This window comes from Cyanistes caeruleus, chromosome 4 (assembly GCF_971803275.1).
Source record: "Cyanistes caeruleus chromosome 4, bCyaCae1.hap1.1, whole genome shotgun sequence".
Classification (NCBI taxonomy): domain Eukaryota; kingdom Metazoa; phylum Chordata; class Aves; order Passeriformes; family Paridae; genus Cyanistes; species Cyanistes caeruleus.
Window position 1 is genome coordinate 44,004,904 of NC_141704.1, and position 12,630 is coordinate 44,017,533.

Genomic DNA, 12,630 nt, shown 5'->3' on the forward strand with positions numbered 1-12,630 from the left:
CCTTCACAGATGCCTGTTAATGCATTATTCAGCTTTAACCCAATGCTTATAGTAAAAATATAACAAAATTTTTAAGTCTTTATTATTATAATTTGCTTTAAATAAAACTTATTGCTTTTGTGAAAAATTCAAAGAAGCTCAGATGTAGATGGGCACAAAACCGCTGCTTGTAGCGGCAAAAAGCTATATATTTCTAAAAGTGGTTTCACTTATTTTCACACCTCAGGGTTTCAGGCTGGCCCTTACTTTGGCAGAACCAGTGTGCTGTTAAAACTAAGGCAGGTTTGAAACTGCATCCCAAAACCAGAGATGTGCGTTCAGAGAAAGGTCATTGTGCAGAGGGAAACAGAGCCACAGTCTTACACAGTGTCAAATTTTCCAAAGAACAGAGATCCAAGGTGCTTTTATTGATGCTCAGTCTCTACTTAGCTGAAGAAAAATAGCCAGTCTGTAAATGACAGATTCCCAATGGAACTCTGCTGGAAATACAAGATGGTAGGGATGTGGAGGAGGACAGTGAAGACTGTAAATTCAGATTAGCATATTATATATACATATATGTGCTAGGATGCCCTGACACAGTTTTTGTTGGGTTCTGTTTCTAGGGTGTAGGTAGGGCTCCAGGTCATAAACTGCTCAAGCTTCTGGGCTTGAGAAAGCGAGCCTAAACCCATCCATTACCCAGGGTCTTGACTAAGAAATCATTCACATCAGGGCTGTGACCTCTTCAGACTGTGTCTGCCATGGCAGATGTAACAGGAATGCCAATCAGGAAAGATTTTTAAAAGTTTTAAAAACCATTTTTTTTGGTGTGAAACCTGTCCCAGCACCTCTCAGTAGCTCCGACATGGACTAGAACCACATAGCTTTCTGCTTTTAAAACAAACTCTCAGATGTTTCCTGTTATTAAAATGCCAGTGATATTATAGCACTAGAACACATTTAGCATAATTGTTTTGCATTGGCATCCATAATTTCTGATGTCTGTTCTGCATATCCTTGTTTCTGATTCCACGATTTCAGTCTTCTCTTCTACCATTTTGTTTTTTCAATGATTCATTCAAGCTTGTAGTTTGAAAGTCCATCTGCTTATTTTAAGAGCAGATCTTTCTCTTTCCAATCAGGAAAAAACCCAGCAGAATCAACATAAAGTAGCTGGAATTCAGGTAATTGTATATATATTTACAGAATGCAGATGTGTTCCTTTTCACAGTCAAAATTTGTAAACCAGTTTAATAATGACTGCTCCCCCAAAGATACATGCTATCATTGCAGGAAACAAGTTGTTTTGTAAACAAATTATGTGGAATGATGCAACATTACATGAGTCATGAAGCTTAAACTTTATTCCAAATTAATATACTACATTTCATTAATTGGTAATATTTCAAATGCACAGTTTTACAGAACCAGTAGAATCTGGTATTGTAATTTGCCCATAGTGAAACAACAAATGGAAAAAGAAATTCTGAAATTCTGCTTCAGAGAACTCATTTTCTCTTGGCATTGAGCACTCTTCCCAGCTCTACTCTGAGCTTTGGGATTCTGTGAATATTTCAGATTTATTTTTTCACTTGTTTTACATTTACAGCTAGTTTAAAAACATTATGCAGTAAAGCTTGAAGAAACCAGCACCCAAGTGTCAAATAACACAGAGAAAGTGCAATCCCCAAATTCATGTATTTTTCTAAATTTAATTTTAAAGCCAGTCTTTTAGGATTTTGATTTCTTTTTTCTTAATAGTTGCAATACTAAAGATACTCAAATGCTCTTCACTCTAGTCACAGTACCTATATGCAAGAACTGATGTTAGTTGAACTTATAACAAATCATTATCAGAAAGGAAGGAGGAACAAAAAGTCATTTGGCATGAATGGGCCATGTATTTTGGCATATGCTGAAGTGGAAGTATTGCTGTATTACAAATATTAATTTTTAAACTCAGTTAAAATGACCAGAAGACCAATTCCTATGTTTCTCTCAAGAACAAAATCTGTAAGATTTTCTTCTGTACCTTTCCTGTCATATCTCAGTAAATGTGACTGTTTCTGGTGGTTTAGAACTCCAGTGCTTTTCCTGGTTTGAGGTTTTCTTCACCAGTTTCTTCACCAGTAACCTGTTCTTGTGTCCCTGTTTGGATCTCATCACATTCATTTGGTCTAGAATTCATGCACTTCTAAGGAGTCTCACAGAATCTATAAAATACAGTTGACAGGACTGTAAGTGTTTTTCACATCCTTGCATATATATGTAGTGGTTCTTAACCATTTGCATCTTTACAATTTCCATCATTTCACTTTGCCACAAGTTACCTAAGAGTTGAGCTGGAAGACAGTTTAGACATTTAGACTTTTGTATCTGAATAATGTGGGAGAGATGAAAAAAGCTCCTACTATCTTCCAAGTATTGTCCTTCTTCACTGTAACCAAATGATACTACATCATTAATATATTTAACCTCTTTCACTTTCAGACTACTAGAATGCAAAATTCTTCTCTCGATGTAGATGATTTGCTCAAAAGATTAAATTGTTTTTTCTGAGGAAAACAAATGCATCAGCACATCTGTTCTCAAAGGTTCAAAGCAGGAGGTATGTCTTCTTAATGAATGATTTTGAAATTTCTGGACAAAAAAAATCTCAGTGCCATTAAAAGGAATGCAGGCAATATAGAAAAGAAAAGGGTAATTATAGAAATATCTATCAGGAAGCGTAAGAATAAGAAGATGAGGAAAAAGCTAGGACGGAAAGCTTTGCTGGCTACAGTAGACATCAAGGGTCTTGAGCCTAAACTGGGCTCGGATAGATTTCTGGCTATAAATGCAGTTTTCCAGATTGAATCTGACTTTGAAAACTCAGTGAATTAATAACAGCTCCTTCTCTGATCAGGTATTCACTGATGAGCAGAAAGTCTGTTTGCCTTGTAAGCAGGACAGGTATTCAACCAGGAATGCTCCAGAGATATTTTTAAAAGGGAAGTTTTTGTTTCCTTTTCAAATTGGACTTTGTTTTGGCTTATCTACCTTTATCTCTGAACTTATGTCATTCTCCTCTTTTACCCTTCCCAGTTTCCTTCTTTGAAATAATTTTTCTTCAGTGTAGCTCCCCAAAATATTCTTGATTCATTGATGTTGGCAGAAAATGCTGATCTGTATTAATGAAATTCTATAGGAATGTATTTGTTTCAGTGACACTACAGCTGAAAGCAATTATGGGCTCCAATTCTAAATCCCTGTAAAAAAATAAAATCAAAAAAATCCTAGGAGCTTTTCTAACTACTAGGTTTTAAGTTAGTGGCACTCTCATGGGAATTGAGGCTGCAAGTTCAAGTCCCTTTTCCATCCAATTTGGAACTGGAATTGGAACAGAAAATTGTATCTGGGTCATCTGCATTTCAGGCAAGTATCCTGCTCAGCAAGCCAAGAAGTCAGCATCCCCTATCCAACAAATATTTTTAATTTAATGAAGTCTTGAATAGGAGGGATTTAGCTTCTTCCATGCCATGCAGAGGAGACACTGGTACCCAGCCCCCCATGCTCCCCCTTCCCGTCGTGAGCCATGTGGTAGTTCCAGGAGCAGACTCAGTTTCAATAGACCCATTCCTTTCTAGTAAGAGAATATCCAAAGCCTTGCTAAATGGAATTTTTGCACTCCAGCTGGCACTCCTGTGAAGTCCTGAGCTGCCACTCTCTCTGGCACTACAGAGATGTTCTGTCTTGTCCAGAGATTAAGGCAGGAAACACGGAGAGGTAACTGAGGTTCCCCATTCCTCCCTGATGCCCAGAATAACAACAGCCCAACCCTTCATTCCCTGGTCCAAGGCTAGAAAATAAGAGGAGAGACTTGTGCCCAGATAATAGGAGCAGCAGAACTTGCCTGAAGCAGTTTTTCTTTTCTTAAGAAAAAAGGCCGGTAAATGGAAATTTAGGAGTTCGACATCTATTTGAATTATTGAACTCCTGTGTTTACTTCATTCTCTCCCTGGATTTACAAGTATGAGCTATTTTCATCCCAGCTAAAAGAAAAAGCAAGGCAAACTGGCACATGTAGTAACCAGTTTCTTCCTAATTCATGTAAGCCCATTATGAAGGCCTATTTTAAGTTCCTTTTTCTCACAGAAGACATGTTAAACTCAGTTTTTAAGGGCTTTACAGTATAATCAAACCAGCTCAGCACAGCAGGAATTCACATATTTTTTTCCCCATATTATTATAAAGTCTGTTTTCAAGTGTCTTCATTCACTATTGCATTTTGGGAATTCTGGAGATTATAAATAAAAGCATCTTCTTTTCTTGAAAGAAGCTCCAGGCAAGTTCTTTCAGCAGTAGCTTCTCTTCACGACATTACAGAATGCAGTGTAAAGCTCACTGTTACAGGAAAAATATTCCTCCCATTTATCAAAAGATTATTTTAGACACATTAGTTTAAGATATGCCTTTAAAAGGTTGAGTGTTTAGAAAGCACAACAGAACCCTTTGTTTCCTCAATCTGTATGTGTGCTTTGCCACTTTCAGGCTATACCTTCACAGTTTTGTCCCTTGTTTACTGATTGCACGTGTTTTTTAAATGTACACAGATCAACCTGGAAACACCATTTGAGCAGGACCATATCTCAAAGTGCCAGGTGGATATGGACAGGTAGCAAGAGAGCTATGTAAAAAGTAAAGGTTTTCATTTACACTTCCTGACAAGTCTTTCTGAGGGATGGGAAGGGATTTGCTTAGTCCTTCAGTGAAAGTTTGATTCATATTCTCAAGCAAGTCCAATGGGAAATTCCTATTAGGTCTGCCAGTTTTGTCTGTTGCATGAAATGACATATTTGTATTCAGGTGAGACCATTAGTATTTCAAGAAAATACTGGTGATTCAAGAAATTTAGCTAAAAGTTCTTGGCTAACTCTGAGGTATTATACAGTAATTTGTGGAGGGTTGGTTGTATGGGACTCAGAGATTTCCAGACAAAGCTTCACGCAAATATAAGAGTTAATGACATATTCAAAATATCAGCTAAATAATTATACAAGCCACTTTTCTCTTAGGTTTTTTTAATGTAAGACAGGTGTCTACCACATTCCCACAGCAGTATAGAAAATAGGAATTGATCATAATTGCTGCTGAAATGGAAAGATAATGACCAATGACCTTCTTCATTGATGTGAGCAATAATGTTTACTGTGGATAAAATATATACTTTCAGGAATGTGGCTCACAAACAGAAAATCAATAAAGGAGAAGGTTCAGATTCTGCTGCCTGTGTACTAAATGTTTGCTGACCGAAATAAGAGCTTAATAGGCAGATCTGTGAGCTGTTGTGAGTTTTACAGCTTTGCACTTTAGTGAAAAAGTTGGAATTGAGACTTACTCTTCACACCTACTGTGTAGTTTCACAAACATACAAGTGAAAAAGTTTTTTTGAAAAATATGGGAAAAAATAATTTATCAAAAGAATGTTCCTTTCTCTGAAGAAATGTTGACTCCCAATTATTTTCAGAGATGATTTCTGCAGGAAATTCAACACATTTCAGCTAGTAAAAACAAAGTGTAACTATGCCTCTTTGTATACAAATGTTTATAAAGAACCCTTTGTTAAAGAATTTGACCCACAGAATCAAAATGTAAGATAGGTTTTAAATCAGCCGTGTCTTAATTCAATGAATATTTGTCTCGTGCCAAATAAAAGCATGTGCTTGTTGTAACTCTTGCCAAATGCCATTAAATTAAATTAAAAATACATTCACTGTTATTTTTCAGAATCTGTGGCTTCACAGAGTATTAAAACAGGAACTCAAAGAACCCACTGAGTTCTGTTTTAATTTTATAATATTCTGGTTAATAATGTCTATTAAAACATCCATTAAAAAACCATCATGCTAATTTAACTGGGAATATATAATAGATGCTGTTTAAAGCTCCCACTAAATTAATGCTAAGACTCAGTGTCTTCAATAGATGTTGTTATTAATGATATCTTAAATAGATGCTATTATTAAAAAGAGTAATGCAACATTAATTAAAAGCAAGCTAGGACTTCACTGTCAAAAGAAAAACTCCTTACCTAATAGACACCAAAATATTAGCAATAGCAAAATATTTTCTTGTTTGGTTCACTGTCTTCTAGATTCTACCATTATTTTCCCTTTAGTGTAATGACCTCAGCTGCACATTGTAATCACATGAGATATCAAATGGATATAAAATATATGCTTCCACAGTGATGGAATGCTTCTTAGTTTCTTTCTTTCTATTTTAAAATTAATAAATGCAAAGTTTAAATGAACCAGAAAAGTACTGATGTCCAAATATTATTTGATGGTAATTTCTGTATTTATAGTCTGCATTACATTATGGATGCATATTGTTTTATATATGTATATATATTTCTGTGTAATTGATGGCATAAATTTATTGTTTTGACGACCTTTTTTTTTTTTAAATTCAGTCTAATTCATAAAGCTCATAAGGCCATAAAGCTGCTGAAAGGCAAGAAATAGCCATGTTTGACTGCTTGAGACAGAAACATACAAGCAGGTCTCATCACACAGGCCATGATGGAGCTGCAGCAAGTAAAAAACAATATGAAAGCCAAAAGCCATGGGTTCTTGCAAATACCACATTATAATAAACCTTACATGTTATACCCATGCTATTATGGCTTTTCTCCACCTTGAAATGCAAGCTAAAGTACACTCATCATCAGGGCCTGAATAATATAGCTTTGTTTTTAAGCTTGAAAGTCATTGCTTTTCTCTGTCATCAAAGACTGGGAAAACACTGAGCAGAAATGAACACATGAGAAAGAAAATATCATGAAGATAATGCTCATAGTCACATCTCCGATAGGGAACAAGATTCACATCACTTTGTAGACTCATATTTCCTGACATTTGTCCTAGCAGATTATGATCAAAGAAATAAAGCAGTGGCTGGGAAACACCACAGGAAGGATTAAATTAAATGATTATGTAAACTTCCAAAGGAAGACTTCTTCCACTTGCATCCTGGCTGCTAGAAACCTTTTAGAGTTTATTTAGAGGCTGACTCTTTTTCGACAGAGCAGGGTCTTGTTTAGGGATCCCCTGACAATTTTAGCTTGTTTTATTGGGCATGCATTGCCCTGCAGTTACCATCTCCTTGAACAGAACTGGCTGTCAAACCAGCAGCTGCTGCCTGTAGCCTGTTCTCCAGTGCCAGCCAGCAGGAGACCATGACTGAACTGCAAAGAAGGGTAATATCACATATAAAACCCACTAAAGTAACATTAGCTTGCTGCATGATGAAAAAATCTCTGTACCAAATCCTTGTATTTCTAATGAAGAATTATTTCAAGAAAGTAAGAGAGCTTTGAATTTAAAAGTGAAAAAATAAAAAAAATAAAAAAAAGACTACCCTCTTTTAACCCCAGTTGTTTAATATATTTCAGGCAGGGAATTCAATCAGCAAAAGCTAAGTGAATTGAACACTGAAAAGATTTTTAAAACAGATTGGACAGGTTTATAGCCTATGTAAAACAAAAATAATCAAATCATATTCATGTGCTAAACTGATTACCTTCAGCTGGAGTACTGCACAGCAGGCCTGGTCATGAGGGAACGGGAGGAGAACTGCATACAGTTAGGCTGACACTGACTGGGATTTTTGTCTGATAGAAAAACAGGGAGAAATCAGGGTTGACATTCACAGTAATAGACCTTTCATTCAAGAAAAGGATTATCTGATGTTTGATAAAGATACCTTTTTTAAATTTCAATTTTCATTTTGCTTTTGCTTTTAGAATTAGTTACAACACAGTTGCAAAAACTGCATGTGGAATAATATATAGGGTACTATTTGTCAGCAATTAACCACAAATCTTTCTACCAACTCCTTGTTTTTTAACTTATGGGCCCTCCCTTCTCTTCATTCTCAGTACAGAAGATACCTTCTTAACTTATCCCTATCTCATACAACCCAAATTATCCAAATCCTTGTGTCTTGTGGGATCAGCTGCTCAGAGAGCACAAAGGGAACACTAAATGTTAATTGCATTGGTTGCAGACTTTGCATCTGTTTTGAACAGCTACACAAATGAAAGTAATGAAGAATCAGATTTACATGCAGTTTATAGAGACCTTTTTTCAGTACAGAAAAAAATTAACCCATACTATTAATGACTAATTCATAACTTAGCTGTGCTGCCTACATTATAAAGGGAATAGTAGGTAGATGCTGCTGTACTGAGAACCGGTGAGTAAAGTTGAATATCACTGCAAAGTTAAAAGATATTTTAAATTTCTCTCACCAAGATTTTCTGAGATGAAAATTTAAAAGCAAAAAAATATATAAAAATATAATATATATTTTATAGTTAATTAGAGCTGAGTGTTTCCTTACCCCTTTTTTAGCACATGTATTCATGACTTTAGAAACAAAGCAACAGGTGCTGAAAGTATATGAACTGAAGTTAATTGAAAGTTTGTAGATTTGTCATATTCTCATGAAAATTTGCAAACACAAAGTATAAGGTTTTTGTTAATAATCTAAATCATTATTTTGAACTATGTATAACTAACAGCATGAAATCAATAAAGGATTTCAATACAATATTTGGAAATATTTTATCCAGCTGTGTCACAAATAATAACAAGGGTTAATTGATTTTATTTAACACTGTCTCTTACAAAGAGAGGAAAAAATCCAGTTTGGGTATTGAAAAACTGAAATAGTTATAAAGCTCTAAAAACAGTAATTTTCATCTTTGAAGACAGTACAGGTTGTAAAAAAAGCAACATCTTATGCATTCTCTTTCTGACAACACAATGCCTTATCTGGGGTACATTATTAGAACTAAAAAGCTCCAGCAAATGGCCTAGAGAACAGAAGAGTTCCTAAATCTGATGGCTTGAATCATTCCTCTTATTTCAGGGTTCCCTTCAGCATTAAAGCACACTGCTGATCAACCTTCAAGACAGGGATTTGCAATGCCAAATCTTTCAGGACAAAGTTGATTGCTTATTAAAGATTCCTTAATTTTGGTGGTCAAGCTGTTTGTGAATCAAGAGGTGGAGCTTTGAGAGTTGGCACTGGAGAGCATCACGGCTGTTACAGAAAAGCTGACCTTGGAAACCTTGTATGATAAAGATATGATTCATCTTGTACTCACAGATGAAAAAAAAAATGCATTGCAAGATAAAGAAAATTTTATTACAGAATGTATTGCCTCTCAAGAGGAGAAACTTGGATAAACTTCCATAAACTGAAGATATTTCTCAGTATTAAGAGTCACGTTGAGGACACCAGGACTCACATGTGGAGGAAGATTTAAATTCGCTCTAGTCAATGGATGTAAAACTGTCTAGGATTTTTATTACAAACAACACAGGGGTTAAAACACCTGCAGGCTACAGTTCTGCTGGCTGGCTGACTACTTTGTGAAGGACACTTTGGAACAAGAGAAAGTCTGTTCAGAAAGGAATAAGGCTTGATTAGCAAAGAAACACTTAAGAGGTCAAAAAGGGCAGGGACAAGAAAAGATTTGAGAAATATATCTAAATAAAAAAAACATTCTCCAGCAATACAAGTAAAAAGAGAACAGAAATACCCAGGGTTCTATACAGTAGGAGGAAAATATGAGCTTTGGCATCATGCCTTTATTAGCACAAAGAATTTTTTGCTTTTAAAAACTGAACTGTGATATGAGCTGGCAGGGCAAAGCTAGAGGGTAATGCAAAGAAAATGGATGTAGATACTTTCCATCAAATTTGATAGAAATGCAGTTATGAACTTAACAAATTTTTTCAGTAAGAATTGTTACTATATGGTTGGAAAATAGGAAAAGCAGCAATTATATTTTCAATGGAGAATAAATGTGATACAGACAAGTGCAAACTTGCTCTTTTGTCTGTATATAAGACAACAAATGATGAAGCAGAGCTCATTAGAGACATTAGGGGTTAGAGAATATCGGTTAACTATCACAGGAAGTTACCAGAAGTAGCCTGGTACTATATTTTCTCAACAAATCAACACAGAGGGTCTTACCTACCTTAAGAGGTGAAGCACCAAATGACTGAGTCAAATGTAAAATTGTGGGTGAGGCTGAGTAGTTCAGCCATCAAAAGCTAAACTACAAGTGAATAAAAAGACTTGTCCAAGGCAGAAAGACATGGGTAGTAATGCAGAACAGCAGTAGGGTGCAGAAGTTTCTTACCAATATGTCCATGGGTCTGTATTTCTCTGAAGACTTCAATGAAGAATGGCACCAGCAAGAAGGTAAAACCTTCTGCTGGTAAAAAACCCCAAACAGTTGTGGAATAGATGGGAAGGATCTAAAACAGCCTTCCTTCCCATGCTCTCTTCACCCTTCAGGACTGGTTGCTAGAATGACAGTGAATCACTTGACATTGACCTCTTGGTCTCTTTCAGATATCTTTGCTTTCACCAGGATGCTTCAGAAGCCCATCTTCAACCTTTTAGTTTGCATTTCAAAAACCACATGCTAAACTGGCAAGGATATTGCTTCTGTTTGATGCATAAGTAGTTTACATGTTCTTTGAACAGTCTGCCCACAGTATCCAGATGCTCTGGAGTCAGAAAGATAGTGCTTATGAGTCTGACTGGATCCACTTGCCAGCTCTACAGTGCCAGTAAAGCCCATAACATATGCACAGGAACCCAGCATTCACATCAGATCAGTATGAACATGAAAAAGCTTGGTGAGGTATTTTGGTAAGGCAGTAAGAGCATTCCCTGATGGAGCCTATGCAAACAGTACTTAAATATTTACCATTTACTATGGAGTTCTTAGATTAGATATAAATGTACTAGCAGTTTTTACTTCCACATTACCAAACTTTACCTGCTGTAGCTATTTTACTGATCAAACCCTCCTTTTAAGGTCCCCTAGATGCCAACTGTTTCAGCTGGAGAAGACCACTTTAATTTAAAGTGCTTTAAAGCACACCTGTGAGATCTCTTTTTGATAGCTTCACAGAGAGTTTCAGCTGTCTGTCTCAGGTGACAGAGATGAACTTGGCTGCTCATGAAGAACATAATGTCTCATTTCACCAGGATCTTCTAGCTGATGCTCCTATCTTGGGAGCAGCACCAAAAGCTCATGGAGTCCATATGCATGTCACAATATATGAACTAGCACAAACAAGTGAAATCTGATGTTCTGCAAACAAAAACGTTAGTGTAGGTAGGCGCTGCTTCTTTGTCACTCCAGGCTGAGAATTATGTTATAACTGAACTCAGGTCTGAGTAGAATTACACATAAAAACATTTTCTTTAAGCGTGTTTTTAAATAGAGTTGGTTGCACAATCATTCTGTTCTGCTGGAGGCATAGTCTGTGAGTATGGCCACTCTCTTTTGTCTGTTCTTCAGTTGAAAACATAGCCTAAAAATCTGTCTTTGCTGCAGAGTTAGTTCCAGTGACAGGAGTTGATTTGTTAAGAACAAAGTGGATTCTTGCCCTGCTTGTGGGCAGTGCATTTAAAAGACATGCTCCATCCCTGTCCTGCATTATATGTTTACAACAAAGCATTCAGAAACCTAAGTGGAAAGGCTGCCTTGCCTGTGGCACAGATTCTTGCTGTAGCTTTTAAACTGCACCACCATTGGTCTTGCTCTCCTTGATTATATATTCATACATAGAAATAAGTGTGGAATAAGTGACTGCTTTATAAATGTGCTCTCTCAGAATGCAGAACTGCTGTCTGCAGAGAACATTTATTCACGGAGGGCCTGCAAGGCCGCTGTGTGAGCAGTAATGTGATCTGACTATGACTGAGGGCAGCCATGCCACCAAGTCTTACAGTTGCTGACCTTCGGAATTCTGTGTTTACAGCAAGTCACAGAAAGGCACCAGAACCAAGAACAGGTGGCCTTGAGTTGTGTGAACAGCCTACGGGGTTTTAAACAGTTCTGATTTATTCAGTGTGACAGTCCCTGTATAATAAGGTTGGACTTGGAGATTGCAAAATACGAAGTTTCCACGTGTGTTTTGGTGAATATGATAAGGAAAATGGGCTATAGCTTTTTATGTAAGTGATTGACATTCATTCCATCATCACTTTTAAGATTCTGAACGACACTGCTTGTGGACACATCTTGTGTTCCCTGCTGTCGCCTGATCTCTCAGCCAACAGTGCTCAGCCAGAGCTTCCCATTTCTCTAAACCAGTCAGTCTGTCTTTAAAATTTGCTGCTCTACCATAGCGATCATGTTTCTGATAACCTCAGACTAAGAAGATGAATTTTACTGAAATTATTTGTTGAATTTTCTACTTTTTTCCTGTTATACATATTTTCTTTTTTTTTTTCACATGGATTTTGTCAGATTAAGATCCTGATCCTTCAAACAGGCAAATTAATTCAGTGGATCTGTAATAACAGATAATAAAACAGGGACACCAGTGCTCTCACAAGAATCAAAATACTTACCTGATCAGCTCTCAAGTAAAAAATCTTTCAAATTTAGGTTTGTCAGACTACCACAGCAGTATATCACAAATCTCACTACAATATCCTTTCTTTTGGTCTTAAACAAGTTTGTTCTTGTTTCAAAACTGCCCATTGCAGTCAAATATTTAGCAACTACAGCTTGTATTTTGGGTAAGTTAATATCTCTACAAATTCCATTTTATTGTGAGTGTA

General features: G+C 36.4%; 1 long non-coding RNA gene across 2 annotated transcripts; it reads right to left on the reverse strand.

The window, feature by feature from the left end:
• Positions 1-1,324: 1,324 nt before the first annotated feature.
• Positions 1,325-12,262, reverse strand: LOC111933159 (uncharacterized). Of its 2 annotated transcripts, none has more exons than XR_002866535.2 (3): positions 10,184-12,262; positions 7,546-7,636; positions 1,325-2,195 (listed from the first exon to the last, which is right to left on the reverse strand). It is a non-coding gene; the product is annotated as an uncharacterized LOC111933159 (long non-coding RNA). The 2 variants fall into 2 exon arrangements; XR_002866536.2 differs by lacking the exon at positions 1,325-2,195 and adding an exon at positions 3,254-7,210.
• Between the last annotated feature and the right edge of the window lie 368 nt (positions 12,263-12,630).